This window comes from Cebus imitator, unplaced genomic scaffold (genome assembly GCF_001604975.1).
Source record: "Cebus imitator isolate Cc_AM_T3 unplaced genomic scaffold, Cebus_imitator-1.0 Scaffold445, whole genome shotgun sequence".
Taxonomy (NCBI): Eukaryota; Metazoa; Chordata; class Mammalia; order Primates; family Cebidae; genus Cebus; species Cebus imitator.
This window is the reverse complement of record NW_016107760.1, coordinates 1,098,382-1,112,886: the sequence shown is the minus strand read 5'-3', so window position 1 is coordinate 1,112,886 and position 14,505 is coordinate 1,098,382. Positions and strand designations below refer to the sequence as shown.

Genomic DNA, 14,505 nt, shown 5'->3' with positions numbered 1-14,505 from the left:
CCCCCCCCGCCCTTGCAGGTAACAAAGTATCGGGGTATTCTCTGTGAAATGCTACTGAATGTAAACTAATGCTACTGGCATTCCTCTGGGAGTTTTACTGATAAGTAGAGCTTTCATAGTCTTCCCAATTTCAGATGACTCTAGGTTGAATTTCTTTTTTCTTTTTCTTTCTTTTTTTTTGAGACAGAATCTTGCTTTGTCACCCAGGCTAGAGTGCAGTAGCATGATCTCGGCTCACTGCAACCTCCACCTCCTGGGTTCAAACAGTTCTCCTGCCTCAGCCTCCTGAGTAGCTGGGACTACAGGCCCCCACCAGTGTTGCCTGGCTAATTTTTGTATTTTTAGTAGTGACGGGGTTTCACCATGTTGGCCAGGCTGGTCTTGAACTCCTGACCTAAGGTGATCCCCCCACCTTGGCCTCTCAAAGTGTTGGGATTATAGGCATGAGCCACTGCACCTGGCCTAGATTGGATTTCTTATCCTGCAAAGCCAAGGTGAAGTCCAGACCATGAAAAAGCAGAAAATGTATCAAGATAAATGCTACCGTATGAGCCCTAACAATAGCCCTATCAATAGCTTTCTTATAATGGAGGTTTTCAAAATGAGACTGGATTTTGTAGGGTGACCAGCAATTAAAAAGAAGGACCAGAGAGGCAAATATTGGCAGTATACATCTAAGCAGTGGTCAGAAAAGAAGGAACTCAGCCCAAGAACCTGACATGATGTGCCCTTCTCTAGAGTTAGGTGTATCTCTGTTGCATGCATGAGCACATCAGGCTACCAAAGCCTGATGTGATTAAGCATTGGAATCATGTAACTGCTTCTCTTATTGTAGGCCAGGAGTCAGCAGACTTCGGCCGTGGACCAAATCTGGTCTGCCATCTATTTTTGTAAATAAAGTTTTATTGTTTATTTATTTATGTATTGTCTATCACTGCTTTTACCCTCTGATGGCAGAGTTGAGTAGTTGCGACAGAAACTGTATTTGACTTACAAAGTCACAAATATTTACAATCTGTTCATTTATGTATTTATTCATAAGACAAGGTCTCACTCTGTCACCCAGGCTGGAGTGCAGTGGAGTGATCATGGCTTACTGCAGCCTTGAACTCCTGGGCTCAAGCGACCGACCCACCTCATCCTCCCAAGTAGCTGGAACTACAGGTGTGCCCCACCATGCTCAGCTAATTTTTAAATTTTTTATAGAGATGAGGTCTTACCATGTTGCCCAGGCTGGTCTTGAACTCCTGGGCTCAAGTGATCCACCCGCCTCAGCCTCCCATAAGTTCTGGGATTACAGGCATGAGCCACTGTGCCCAGCCTATCTGGCCCTTTAAATAAAAAGTTTATGGACCCCTATTCTAGGTTCACCAGAAAATTGCCTCAGTAGTCATGCCTGTGGAAGAGAATAACTGCTTCCAGTTATATTATTATTTTTTTTCCCTATATATTTAAGTCGTGTTCCTTTCATCCAAGGGAAAATGAAGAAAGGGACTTTCTTTGGTTTCTGCCTGTGTTTACCTTTGCCAAGGACCTTTGTCTCACTAATCCCTCTCTGCTCTTTTCGAGGAGGGTTTCAGGTTCTGTGTTGTCACCCAAATTGTGACCTTTACAAAGCCCCGCTGATCTGCTTGGAATTTGACGTCATGTGCCCTTCTCTAGATTTCGGTCTTTACTTGTAGTACTTGCTTATTTAAATTTTGTTTGTCTTTCAAGGTGCTGCTCAAGAACCACTCCCTCCAAGATGTTTTCCTGGATTTCCTCAGCCTAAAATAATCCCTCTTTTTCCTGAGTGAGTCATATCTTTTAGTTTATTCATCTCTTTTGGCTCATATTCACTGATTTACATCCATACTCATTGCTTTGTGCTTATTTGTATTCATGAGTTACATTCTCTACCAGATTTTAAATTCCTTGAGAGTAGGTACATATGTTGTTCAACTTTTTTTTTTTTTTTGACACAGATTCTTGTTCTGTTGCCCAGGCTGGAGTGCAGTGCATGATCTCAGCTCACTGCAACCTCCACTCCCCGGGTTCAAGCAATTCTTGCGCCTCAGCCTCCCAAGTAGCCGGGATTATGGGTGCATGCCACCACGCCTGGCTATTTTTTTGTATTTTTAGCAGTTTCTTCACGTTGGCCAGGCCGGTTTCGAACTCCTGACCTCAAGTGATCTGCCCACCTTGACCTCCAAAAGTGCTGGGATTACAGGCGTGAGCCACTGTGCCCAGCCTGTTGTTCAATTTTAAATGAATTATTTTTTCCCCATCATCAGATGCAAAAGAGGTTCAACAATAAAGTGAATTGGTAAGTTCTACCATGTACTTCAGATCCAATCTTTGGAACCCCAATGTTTCCACTGAGGACTTTCCCTGTGAAATGGTGGAGTCACTTCCTTTGTCCCCAGTCATCTTTGTAATTTCAAGCACCAAGCTATGATTTTCTATTCCATTGCTTTGATGGAGTTGCTGCCACTAGGGGGAGCTCCTTACTATGCTATATAGTCAATTTCTTTCTGCGGGAGACAAAAGAAGGAAGACTTCCTCAGACAAAATGTCAAAACAATGGTAGGAAGTAGGAACTGAAAACATCTCCTGGGCTTTGACGATGTCACAGCACTAGCTGGCTCCTCAAATGCCATTTCACTTGTCATATTGTGGTTTGGTATAATTCTGGCTCATGTGCCAAGATTTCCCCCTAACCCATCTATTTCATTTATTCCATTTGCAAATACATATTGTGCATACTTTGTGTCAAGTATTGCTGTATATGCTGGGGTTTCATCTGTGAATAAAACGGACCAAGCCCCCGACTTTATGGAGCATATATTCACATATGGGCAGCAGACAATAAGTGAGATAAAGAAAGAAAATATACAGTCTAGTAGATAGGGATAAATATAAAAGAAAAAAGCAATGCAGCATCTCGTAGGCTATTGTAAGAATTTTGAATGTGATGGGAAGCATTGGGGAATTTTGAGTAGGGGAATGATGTGATCTGACTTATATTTTATAAGGATTGCTGTGGTTGTTTTGTGGAAAGTAAATTATAAGGGGGCAAGCTTGGGTCGGGGAGGAACAGTGGAACTGGGGAGAAGTTGTTGGATTTTAGATACATTTTGAAGGTAGAGACAACTGGATTTGCTAACAGATCAGATGTAGGATATGAGAGGAATCAAGAAAAGCAGGGTCACCATATGGCATAACACTAATAGCATTGACGAAAATGTGACTGGTGCCCCCTGGAGTTCTGTAACACAGCATCTCTGTGCAAGATGATGCCAGGGCTTTTGGCCTGAATGGTCGGAAAGATAGAGTTGACACTAACTGTAATGGTGAAGACTGTTGGATAAACAGGGCTGGGAGTATACTGGAAGCTCAATTTTGGATGTGTTTAATTTGAGCTGCCAGTTAGACACCTAAGTGGGGATGTTGAATACGCTGTGGGATGTCTGAGCCTGGCATTCAGAGGAGTGGCCCAGGCCAGAGATAAAGATTTTTTGAGTCATAGGCATCTACATAGTATTTAAGATATGATATGGACGAAATCACCAAGGAGTGAGAATAGTTAGAGAAGAGAAGGCGACCAAGGACCAAGCCCTGAGACATCTCAACATTTAGAGTTTAGGAACGTAAAGAGGAACAAGCAATGGAGGCTAAGAGAAAGTGGCCAGAAGGTAGTAGGAAAAGCAGAAGAGAATAGAATCCTGGAAGCCAAGTGAAGAAGACGCTTCAATGAAGAGAGCATGATCTCAACTGTGAAAAATACTTCCAGTTGGCCAAGTAAGATGAGGGCTGGGAATTTTTGGTAGAATTTAACAACATAGAGGTCACTAGGAGCCTTGATAAGAGCTGTTTCAGTGGACAAAATTTTGATGAGAATGGTTCAAAAAGGAAAGAGAAGAAAAAATTGTAGACAGAGAGTATAGACAAATCTTTTGAAGATTTTTGTTTTAAAGATGAGCAGAGAAATGAGGCAGTAACTCAAATGGTATGTGGGATCAAGAAAGGGTATTTTGAGTGGGAGAAATAATTGCAAGTTTGCTCTGGGAGTACTTACCGAGAGTTGAGTTCACTTGTACTTATTCACCTTCATTTCTTGGGGGTTGTACCCAGTAATCCTCAGGGAAGGCAGATATGACAGGAGGGGATGTTGCCAATAGGTTTGAGTGGAATGAACTCTAAGGGAACCCATGGATGCTCTTTAATAAAACTGAATTCAGAACCTCTGCAGTTAGCAGAACAAAGTATCTTCATGTATGGAAAAAAACTGGGGCTGTGAGGTCCAGCTATCCTTTTCACATACATGGTGATTCTAGCCTCTTTTTTTAACTTTGGAAGATCTGGCCTCAAGTTACACTAAAGAGAGTCTAAGGATCTCCTTCCAGAAATGTTATCTATTGCATGGAAGGGAGAGGAAAAGAAGTTCTTACAGGTTCTGTGAAGCTGACTAAAACCTCAGGAAATGTTTCAACCAAGTGGGAAACTTGACGTAAACATTCTGGCCACAGAGTCACTGGTCATTTCCCTGTTCCTTGGTGAGATGTGATCTCAGCAGCAGAAGACAGTATAGTGCTGGGCTTGCTTCTTAGCTTTGTACTTTAGTAGTGATGGCTTTGAAAACACATACAAGTTTTACTGGGCTCCATGTAGCGTTTTGGTTTGAATTTTTTTATTTTTTATTTTTATTTTTATGTTTTTCAGACAGTCTCACTCTGTCATCTAGGCTGGAGTACAGTGGTGTGATTTTGGCTCACTGCAACCTCCACCTCCTGGGTTCAAGCAGTTCTCCTGCCTCAGCTTCCCAAGCAGCTGATACTACAGGTGCCTGCTATCACGCCTGGCTAATTTTTGTACCTTTAGTAGAGTGGAGCTTCACTATGTTGGCCAGGCTGGTCTCGAACTTCCTGACCTCAAGTGACATGCCTGCCTCAGCCTCCCAAAGTGCTGGGATTATAGGCGTGAGCCACTGTGCCCAGCCTCCATTTCTTTCCTATTCTCATGCCTTCAAGGCTGAGCTCATATGTTATCTGCTCCACAGAGCCTTCTTTGAGCCCCCTCTCTGGCAAAAGTCATCATTTCCTCTCTGCATCTATAATACTTTTTCCTTTCTTCCTCTTAGCATATATCACATTGTGTTATGGTTGTGTGGTTGTAAACTGAAAAGGCAGTAGAGGGCAGTGATGAGAGCATGGGTTCTGGAGCTAGGCTGTTTGTATTCAAATGGTGGCTCTTGCAAGTTGCTTAACCTCCCCAAGCCTCAGTTTCTTATCTGTCTCATCTCAATTTAATAATAACAATATAATAAGGGTTTCATAATAGGGATTTTGTAAAGATTAAAGAGATTAACAATGTGAAGTACTTAGAACAGTGCCCAGCACATAGTAAGTGCTTAGTGATCTTTTGTCATTTGTCTCTCTTCTCGCTGAGGAATAAGACCATATTTTTGTCTTTGTACCACTAATGCATATTGCTGGGCTTGGCAGAGAGTACTAGGTACTTAATCCATTTTTGTGTGAATAAACCAGGTTTCTAAATCAAACCAATTTAAGTTCTTGTTTAATAGTTTCATAGGTATATAACCCTTTTATGAGATCACTCATTCATTCCTGTGTACCACTCTGTATAGTAGTTAAGAATGGGGTTGGGCACGGTGGCTCATGCCTATAATCCCAGCACTTTGGGAGGCCGACACAGGCATATCATGAGGTCAGGAGATCGAGACCATCCTGGCTAATACGGTGAAACCCTGTCTCTACTAAAAATTAGCTGGGCATGGTGGGTCGCCTGTAATCCCAGCTACTTGGGAGGCTGAGGCAGGAGAATTGCTTGAACCCAGGAGGCAGAGGTTGCAGTGAGTCTAGATTGTGCCACTGAACTCCAGCTTGGGTGACAGAGTGAGACTTGGTCTCAAAAAAAAAGAAAAAAAAATGAAGATTCTGGAGCCAATCACCTAGTTTGTATTGTTGCTTTGCCACTTATTTGCTGGATGAGATTAGGCATGATACTTAACATCTCAGTGCCTCAGCTCTCTTACCTGGAAAATGAGGAGAAATATAGGATGTTAAACATAGAGTTTCTGAACACTCAAAAGTTAACTATAAGTATTGTTACTATTATTATTATTTGAGATGGAGTCTTGCTCTGTCACCCAGGCTGCAGCGCAGTTCACCCAGGCTGGAGTACAGTGGTACCATCTCGGCTCACTGCAACCTCTGTCTCCTGGGTTCAAGCGATTCTCCTGCCTCTGCCTCCTGAGTAGCTGGGATTACAATTGCTTGACACCACACCCAGCTAATTTTTTTTCTGTATTTTTAGTAGAGACAGGGTTTCACCATGTTGGTCAGGCTGGTCTCAAACTCCTGACCTCGTGATCCACACGCCTTGGCCTCCCAAAGTGTTGGGATTACAGGCGTGAGCCATGGCATCCAGCCAACTATAAGTATTATTAATATTATCAGCAATTAAATGATTTAATGACCACCTACAATGTTCCAGGAATTGTGCTAACAATGGAGGTGCAGAGATGAATAAGGCTGGGTCCCTGCTCTCAGAAAACCTACAAGCTAGTGAAGGAAACAAGTGTGATCAAATCCATATGTATGGAACCTAACAGAAGAAGGGACCAATTTAACAGGAGGGAATAGTAACAGGAAAAGGCAGGGTAGTAAGGCCTTATAGAGAAGGGAAATCCTCAGCTTCGCATCTGTGGGTTGACAGTCCTGGGATATTAATGTCAAGTACACATTGAAATCCCTTTTATGGTTCATCAGAGATGAGTTTTATAACAGATTTCTCCTATCAGATTTTCTTTTGTTTGTTTGTTTTTGTTTCACTGAAAGCATTTACCTGGAAGATTTTCTTAATAATACCACTTAACGAGAGACCTCCAGACAGTGATGCTCTCTGTCTCACTTGGCAGCACAGTGACTGCACTGCCATTCACCTCCCCCTCCCTCCCTTGCCTTTTGAGAGATCTGGTTGGTTTTAGGAGCACTGTTACTGGATTCAACATTGCATCTAGACTTGAGGATTCTTTGTTGACATCTGGTTTGAAAAAGAATGTTTGAATAGCTTCTGTCTGTCCTTTTTGCATGGAAAGAGAAACAGGGCTAATTGTTTTATGGAAACTTCAATCTGCTATTTGAGAATTTTATGATAAAGGCATATAACCAAGACCAGTGTTGATACTGCCGTCTAGTTTAGGGGCCTCAGATAAATTTTAATGCTTCTCAGAAAATGTGGCATTGTCATGCAATAAATCTTGTCCGATGCCTAAAAAAAAACCTCACCCTGCATTTTGAACCCCAGACAACCTGTTCTGGGCCAACAGTGTACCATGAGGCTTTCCAAAGTGTACCAAACAGTTTTAAATAGCTTTCCTTGGGCGAAGCGCCTCTTTCCTTTTGAACTTAAGCCAGAGGGCCCTCACCAGCAGAAGACTAAATTTCAGATGCTACTGTCTGGCCCTCTCCCTCCCTTTCAATGAATTTTCTGAAAAAGTTGGCATTTAGATTCTTTCTTTCCCACCCTAACAATCAGGCAGGAGAAAAGTAGAGAATAGCATATGTTCTAAGAAAGGGCTGGGGCCCCTTTCTAGCTCACCGTTTTAACAGAGGCCTCTCAGAGATGGTGGGACTGGAGCTACATTCAAGTTATTGAGATCAAAGACAAGGTGCAGGTAGATGAAAATCTTAATGTCGCTTGTCTCTCAGAAAACCAATAAAGCCACTGAAGCTTGTCTAGTTACCCCAAGTAGTTAATGTGAACAATAGAATTTTGAGTTCCTAGTGTTCCTTTGGAGCTGATTTTGGCAGATGACAAGCAGTTTGTAAAAGGGCTTATTATTCGAGTAGAGCTTTGGCTGCCTGACTTTTAAGGTTGATTATTTATTTTACATGTTGTATAACAGGAGTGTTGGGCAGTGCTGAGAAAAGGTTTTTGGGGTCAGAGATGTAAGGACTTCTCTGACTGGCTTCTCCCAACAGAACCAGATTCCAGTTGTGGAGCAAGGGGTAAGCTTGTACACATGACCCAAGCCATGGCTTTTGTCTAGCCCCTTACCACCAGACAGGCCTTCTCACCAGTTCCTTTAGGGGGAGAATATATCGAAATTTTTATCATGTCAGTAACCCAAGAACAATATTTCTCTGTGTATGTAAGTTCTCAAACTTTCATTGGTGATGTGACCTGCTTTTTAAAGAAACATTTTTAAAGACATAGTTTGGGCTTTTGCAATAAGCAAAGTGGGGTCCCTGTCAGCTCAGTAAGTAGATGCTCCGAAAGGCAGAGCTTTCAAATGGTTATAGGGAAAAATGGCTAAGAGAGGTCTTCCCTCTTTTGTGAAGAGTGTCAAGCCAAAGTTGTTCAAGCCCTTTTGTTTTCAAGGTTTAAACTGTTGTGCTTCCTGGCCAGGCATGGTGGCTCACACCTGTAATCCCAACACTTTGGGAGGCCACAGCAGGTGGATCACTTGAGGTCAGGAGTTTGAGACCAGCCTGGATAACATGGTGAAACCCTGTCTCTACTAAAAATGCAAAATTAGCCGGATGTGGTAGTGCATGCCTGTAGTGCCAGCTACTCGGGAGGCTGAGACAGGAGGATCTCTTGAGCTGGGGGGCAGAGGTTGCAGTGAATGGAGATCGTTCCACTGCATTCCAACCTGGGTTACAGAGTGAGGTTCTGTCTCAAAATAAATAAATAAATAAATGAAGTGTTGTGCTTCCTATCTTATGCTGGACCTGCTGGCTCAATGAGAGATTGAGGCGAATGTTAGACATCGTGGAGACAGTGAATGAAGGATGTTCCTCTCCCTCTTATTCTAAACTTTAAAAGTATGCTGAACCAGGGCCTATGAGATGCTGAGATTTTTTTTTTTTTTTTTTTTTTTTTTTTGAGATGGAATTTTGCTATGTCGCCGAAGCTGGACTTGAATTCCTGGGGTCAGGCAGTCCTCCTGCTTCAGCCTCCCAAGTAGCTGGGACTACAGGTGCTTGCCACTATCAGATAGCTTTGATAAATAGAAACTTAGTTGTGTCTCCTGTTTTTTATGGGAACCTAATGTATGAGGGAGTGCTGTGTATAAAGGCTACAAGCCAGCATTTGTGTCCAGTGTCATCAGTAAAATGGGAAGTAGCAGAAGGAGATGATAGGTGCCTAGGAAGAGATTTCATGAGGTATTCAGTAAATTTTGGATGCTTTGTGATATTTGGAAGATGTGTGTCCTTAGGAGAGATTGCCTCTACACTTGAAGTTACTATTTCATGACAAACCATTCTCCTTCAGAGACAAAGTTTTGTCGAAGAGAGTCTTGGAAAACATGAAATCTGATCATCCTGGCAGAGTTTGTGTCTCTAAAAGGAACTATACATTGTGGGTGTGAGTAGCTTAATTTCTTGCACTAAGATTCTGATATCCTAAATGGAACACTGCTTTGGTGCCTGTATTAGTCAGGACAGGCTAGACTGATACAGTGACAAATAACGAAGGTTTATGTGTTGCTCACATAATATTTGATATAGAGTGGTTGGCCCTCTTCTATCTTGTAGCCATGCCATCTGGAACAGATGACCTCCAAGGACACCATAGCAAAGAAAAGGAGAACTGGAAGCCCATGTGCCTTAATCCCCTCATCCCAGAGGTAACACAGAACTTCCACATATATTTCATTGTCAAGAACTTATCACCTAGCCCCAATCTAATGACGAGGAAGACTGGAATATGTAGAGGCATACCTAGTAGACTTAATGTCTATTAATAGTCTCTGCTATACCCCCTCGGTACCAAGTGACCACTAACTTCCCACCCTACTCACCAGGAACGTATAGCTGGTGATGATTTTCTAATTCTGTACGAGTCTGGATTCTGAACATCAGACCACCTCTTCAGTCTAACAGACAGTGCTTGTTTTACCCAAGGCGAGGAGGCAGCACAGGCAAACTCACTTGTTTGTCAGTTACAGTCCTTTCCCTCTCTCATTACTCACCATGAAACACACATTGTCCCTTCTACTTCTGTCCCAAGCATCATACTCATAAGAACATAAGAAGTGCCCCCAGATCAAACAGGAGTTCTTAAATAGAAAGTGAGATATTTGTTCTTTATGAGGTTGACCTTATAAGAATGAGGCAGGCTGTACCTAATTCTGTAGGGACTCTTAATATCTCATGGCTGTGTCACCATAAATTAACTCCTGATAAACCCTCTAACAAGACTAAGTGAACAGAATTTCCCAGTGTCCAGAGAGAAGGAAAATTAATGTGGTCTTTCTCCCAGGAGAAGGATAACCAGTGGAGCCTTTTCCAGATTTCTCACTAGAAGTAAAAACCAAATTCCCAGAAGGAACCTGAGCGGTAAAAAGTGGTTGGCTGCTCCTGACCTGACTCATAGTGTTTAACTGAACCATACCACAAGAGTATACTAGTGTTTGTGTATGTACATGCATACACACACGCACACATTCACACACAATCCTATGGTATTTGGTGACTTTGGATGCCCAGCTCTTGCAACAATTTCCTGCTGTCATTCTTTTCCCTTTGAATCTCAGGGGTGAGCAAACTAAAGAAATACTATCGTCTTACTGCCTTTAGTGTCTTCCACAGAAAAGGAGTGGCTGGAGTCATTGTAGATCAACCCATCAGTACAAATCTGCCAGAATTGCAGCTCAGCTTCCTTGCCTCCAGCATGTGTACCTTTCTGAAGGGTAGGCCCTTAGGCCAGACGTAAGTTATCCACTGTGTGCATAACTGTTTGACTTGGCTTAGAAGCATGAAAGGTGCAGAAATGTAAGATGGGTAAAGGGGCTACATCTGAAATAGGGCCATGATGATTAGTTCTCCCTTTCCTTCCTTTGGCTTCATTGCTGTATTCCATGTGGGTCTTGATATCTTGAATCTGGATGAGATACCCAAATAGTCAGTCCTTGAATATAAATCATATCCTTGTATAGAATCACTGCCAAACTCAGTGTGGTTAAAAGATTTTGAACACCCAGCTGCAGCATTCACTCTGGTTGGAATTTACCATGTAAATTTATTTTACATATGTAAGTATCATATCCTTTATAATGCATTCTTAATTGTTGCTCAGTTCTTCCAGATAGAATTCCTTTAAAAAATTCCTTATGTAATCTTTTAATCCTAGTTGGAAAACATCACTTGACAGTTGCTGTTTATACAGGCATACCTCGTTTTATTGTGCCTGGCTTTATTGCACTTTGCAGATATTGTGTTTTTCACAAATGGAAGGTTTGTGGCAACCCTGTGTTGAGCAAGTCTGTTGGCACCATTTTCTCAACAGCATGTACTGGCTTTGTCTCTGTCTTACATTTTGGTAATTCTCTCAGTATTTCAAACTTTTGTATTATGATTATATCTGTTACGGTGAGCTGTGATCAGTGATCTTTGATGTTATCACTGTAATTATTTCGGGGTGCCACAAACTGTGCCCAGATAAGACAGTGAACTTAATTGATAAGTGTTTATGTATTCAGACTGTTCCACTGACTGGCCCTTCTCCAAACTCTCTCTTTCTCCTTGGGCCTCCCTATTCCCCGAAATACAACAATATTGATATTAAGCCAATTAATAACCCTACAATGATTTCTAAGTGTTTAAGTGAAAGGAAAAGTCACATATCTTTCACCTTAAATCAAAAGCTAGAAATGACTAAGCTAAGTGAGGAAGGCATGTCAAAAGCCCAGCGAGGACTCTTGTGCCAGTTAGCCAAGTTATGAATGCAAAGGAAAAGTTCTTGAAGGAAATTAAAGTATGGTTCCAATGAGCATGTGAATTATAAGAAAGTGAACAGCCTTATTGCCAATATAAAGAAAGTTTTAGTGGTCTGGATAGAAGATCAAATGTTTCCTTAAGCCATGATATTCCCTTAAGCCAAAGCCTGCCTAATCCAGAGCTAGGCCCTAACCCTCTTCAATTCTATGAAGGCTGAGAGAGATGAGGAAGCTGCCGAAGAAAAGTGTGAAGCTAGCAGAGATTGGTTTATGAGGTTTAAGGAAAGAAGCTGTCTCGATAACACGAAAGTACAAAGTGGAGCAGCAAGTGCTGATGGAGAAGCTGCAGCAAGTTATCTGGAAGATTAACCAAGATCATTGATAAAAGTAGCTGCACTAAACAACAGCTTTTCCATGTAGACAGAACAGCCTTATATTAGAAAGAGATGGCATCTAGGAATTTTTTTTTTTTTTTTTTGAGACGGAGTCTCACTGTGTTGCCCAGGCTGGAGTGCAGTGGCACCATCTCAGCTCACTGCAACCTCCGCCTCCAGGGTTCAAGCTATTCTCCTGCCTCAGCCTCCTGAGTAGCTGGGATTACAGGTGCCCGCCACCACACCAGGCTAATTTTTATACATTTTAGTAGAGAGAGAGTTTCGCCATGTTGGCCAGGCTGGTCTTGAACTCCAGACCTCAAGTGATCTGCCTGCCTTGGCCTCCCAAAGTGCTGAGATTACAGGCGTGAGCCACCACGCTGGGCCAGCATCTAGGATTTTAATAGCTGGAGAGGAGAAGTCAGTGCCTGGCTTCAAAGCTTCAAAGGACAAGCTGACTCTCTTGTTAGGAGCTAATGCAGCTGGTGACTTTAAATTGAAGCCAATGTTCATTTATCATTCTGAAAAATCCTAGGGTCCTTAAGAATTATGCCAAATTCTGATTGTGTTCTATAAATGGAACAACAAAGCCTGGATGACAGCATGTCTATTTACAGCATGGTTTTCTGAATATGTTAAGCCCACTGTTGAGAGCTATTGCTCAGAAAAAAGGATTATTTTCAAAATATTATGGCTCATTAGCAATGCACTTAGTCACCCAAGAGCTCTAACGGCTATGCCCAAGGAGATTAATGTTGTTCTCATATCTGCTAACACAACATCCATTCTGTTGCCGATGGATAGACTTTCAAGTCCTATTTTTTAAAAACTACATTTTGTAAGGGTACCATAGAACTATTTCTTTGATAGATCTAGGTAAAGGAAACTGAAAATCTTCTGGAAAGGATTCATCATTCTAAATGCCGTTAAGAACACTTGTGATTAATAGAAGGAGGTCAAAATACCAACATGGCCTGTAATCTGAGCACTTTGGGAGGCCAAGGTGGGTGGATCACTTGAGGTCAGGAGTTCAAGACCAGCCTAGCCAACATGGTGAAATCCCATCTCTACTAGAAATATAAAAAATTAGCCAGGTGTGGTGGTGGGCACCTGTAATCCCAGTTACTCAGTAGGAGGAGGCAGGAGAATCTCTTGAACCTAGAAGGTGGAGGTTGCAGTGACCTGAGATAGTGCCACCGCACTCCAGCCTGGGCAACACAGTGAGACTCCATCTCAAAACAAAAAATAAAACAAACAAACAAGAAAACCAACCAACATTAACAGGAGAGTTGAGAAGTTTGATATGCTTCGCATCTGTGTCCTCACCCAAATCGCATATCAAATTGTAATCCTCAGTGTTGGAGCTAGGGCCTGGAGGAAGGTGGTTGGATAACGGGGGTGGTTTCTCATGCTTTAATACCACCCCCTTTAGTTGCTGTCATCACATTCTTATGAGATCTAGTTGCTTAAAAGTGTGGATCACCTCCTCTCCACTCTCTTTCTCCTACTATGGCCATGTGAAATGACTTGCTCTTCCTTCGCCATCTGCCATGATTGGAAGCTTCCTGAGGCCTCCCCAGAGGCTGATGCTGCCATGCTTCTTGTACAGCCTGCAGTACCATGAGCCAAATAAACCTCTTTTGTTTATAAATTAACCAGTCCCAGGCATTTCTTTATAGCAATGCAAGAATGGGCTAATACAAAGTTGATTCCAACCTTCATGGACGACTTTGAGGGGTTCAAGGCTTCAGTGGAGGAAGTCACTGCAGATGTGGTGGAAATAGCAAGAGAACTAGAATTAGAAGTGGAGCCTGAAGATATGATTGAATTGCTGTAATCTCATGATAAAACTTGAACAGATGAGTATTGCTTCTTATAGATGAGCAAAGAAAGTGGATTTTTGAGGTGGAATTTTACTCCTGGTGAGGATGCTGTGAACATTGTTGAAATGACAACAAGGGATGTAGAATATGACATAAACTTAGTTGATAAAGCAGTGGCAGGGTTTGAGAGGACTGACTCCAATTTTGAAAGAAGTTTCACTGTGAGTAAAGTGCTATCAAAAAGCATTGCATGCTATAAAGAAATCTTTTGGGCCAGTCATGGTGGTTCATGCCTGTAATTTTGGCACTTTGGGAGGCTGAGACAGGTGGATTGCCTGAGCTCGGGAATTCGAGACCAGCCTGGGCAACACAGTGAAACCCCATCTCTACTAAAATACAAAAAATCAGCCAGGCGTGGTGGCAGGTGCCTGTAATCCCAACTACCCAGGGGGCTGAGGCATGAGAATTACATGAACCTGGGAGGTAGAAATTACAGAGAGCCGAGATCCTGCCACTGTACTCCAGACTGTGAAACTCTGTCTTTAATAAAAATGCAAAAAAAATTAGCCAGGCGTGGTGG

General features: G+C 42.3%; 1 long non-coding RNA gene across 1 annotated transcript; it reads left to right on the top strand.

The window, feature by feature from the left end:
• Nucleotides 1-2: 2 nt before the first annotated feature.
• On the top strand, nt 3-13,818 carry LOC108291070. Its single transcript, XR_001819791.2, has 5 exons — nt 3-18; nt 1,717-1,792; nt 7,910-8,012; nt 9,546-9,637; nt 13,782-13,818. It is a non-coding gene; the product is annotated as an uncharacterized LOC108291070 (long non-coding RNA).
• Nucleotides 13,819-14,505: the final 687 nt, after the last annotated feature.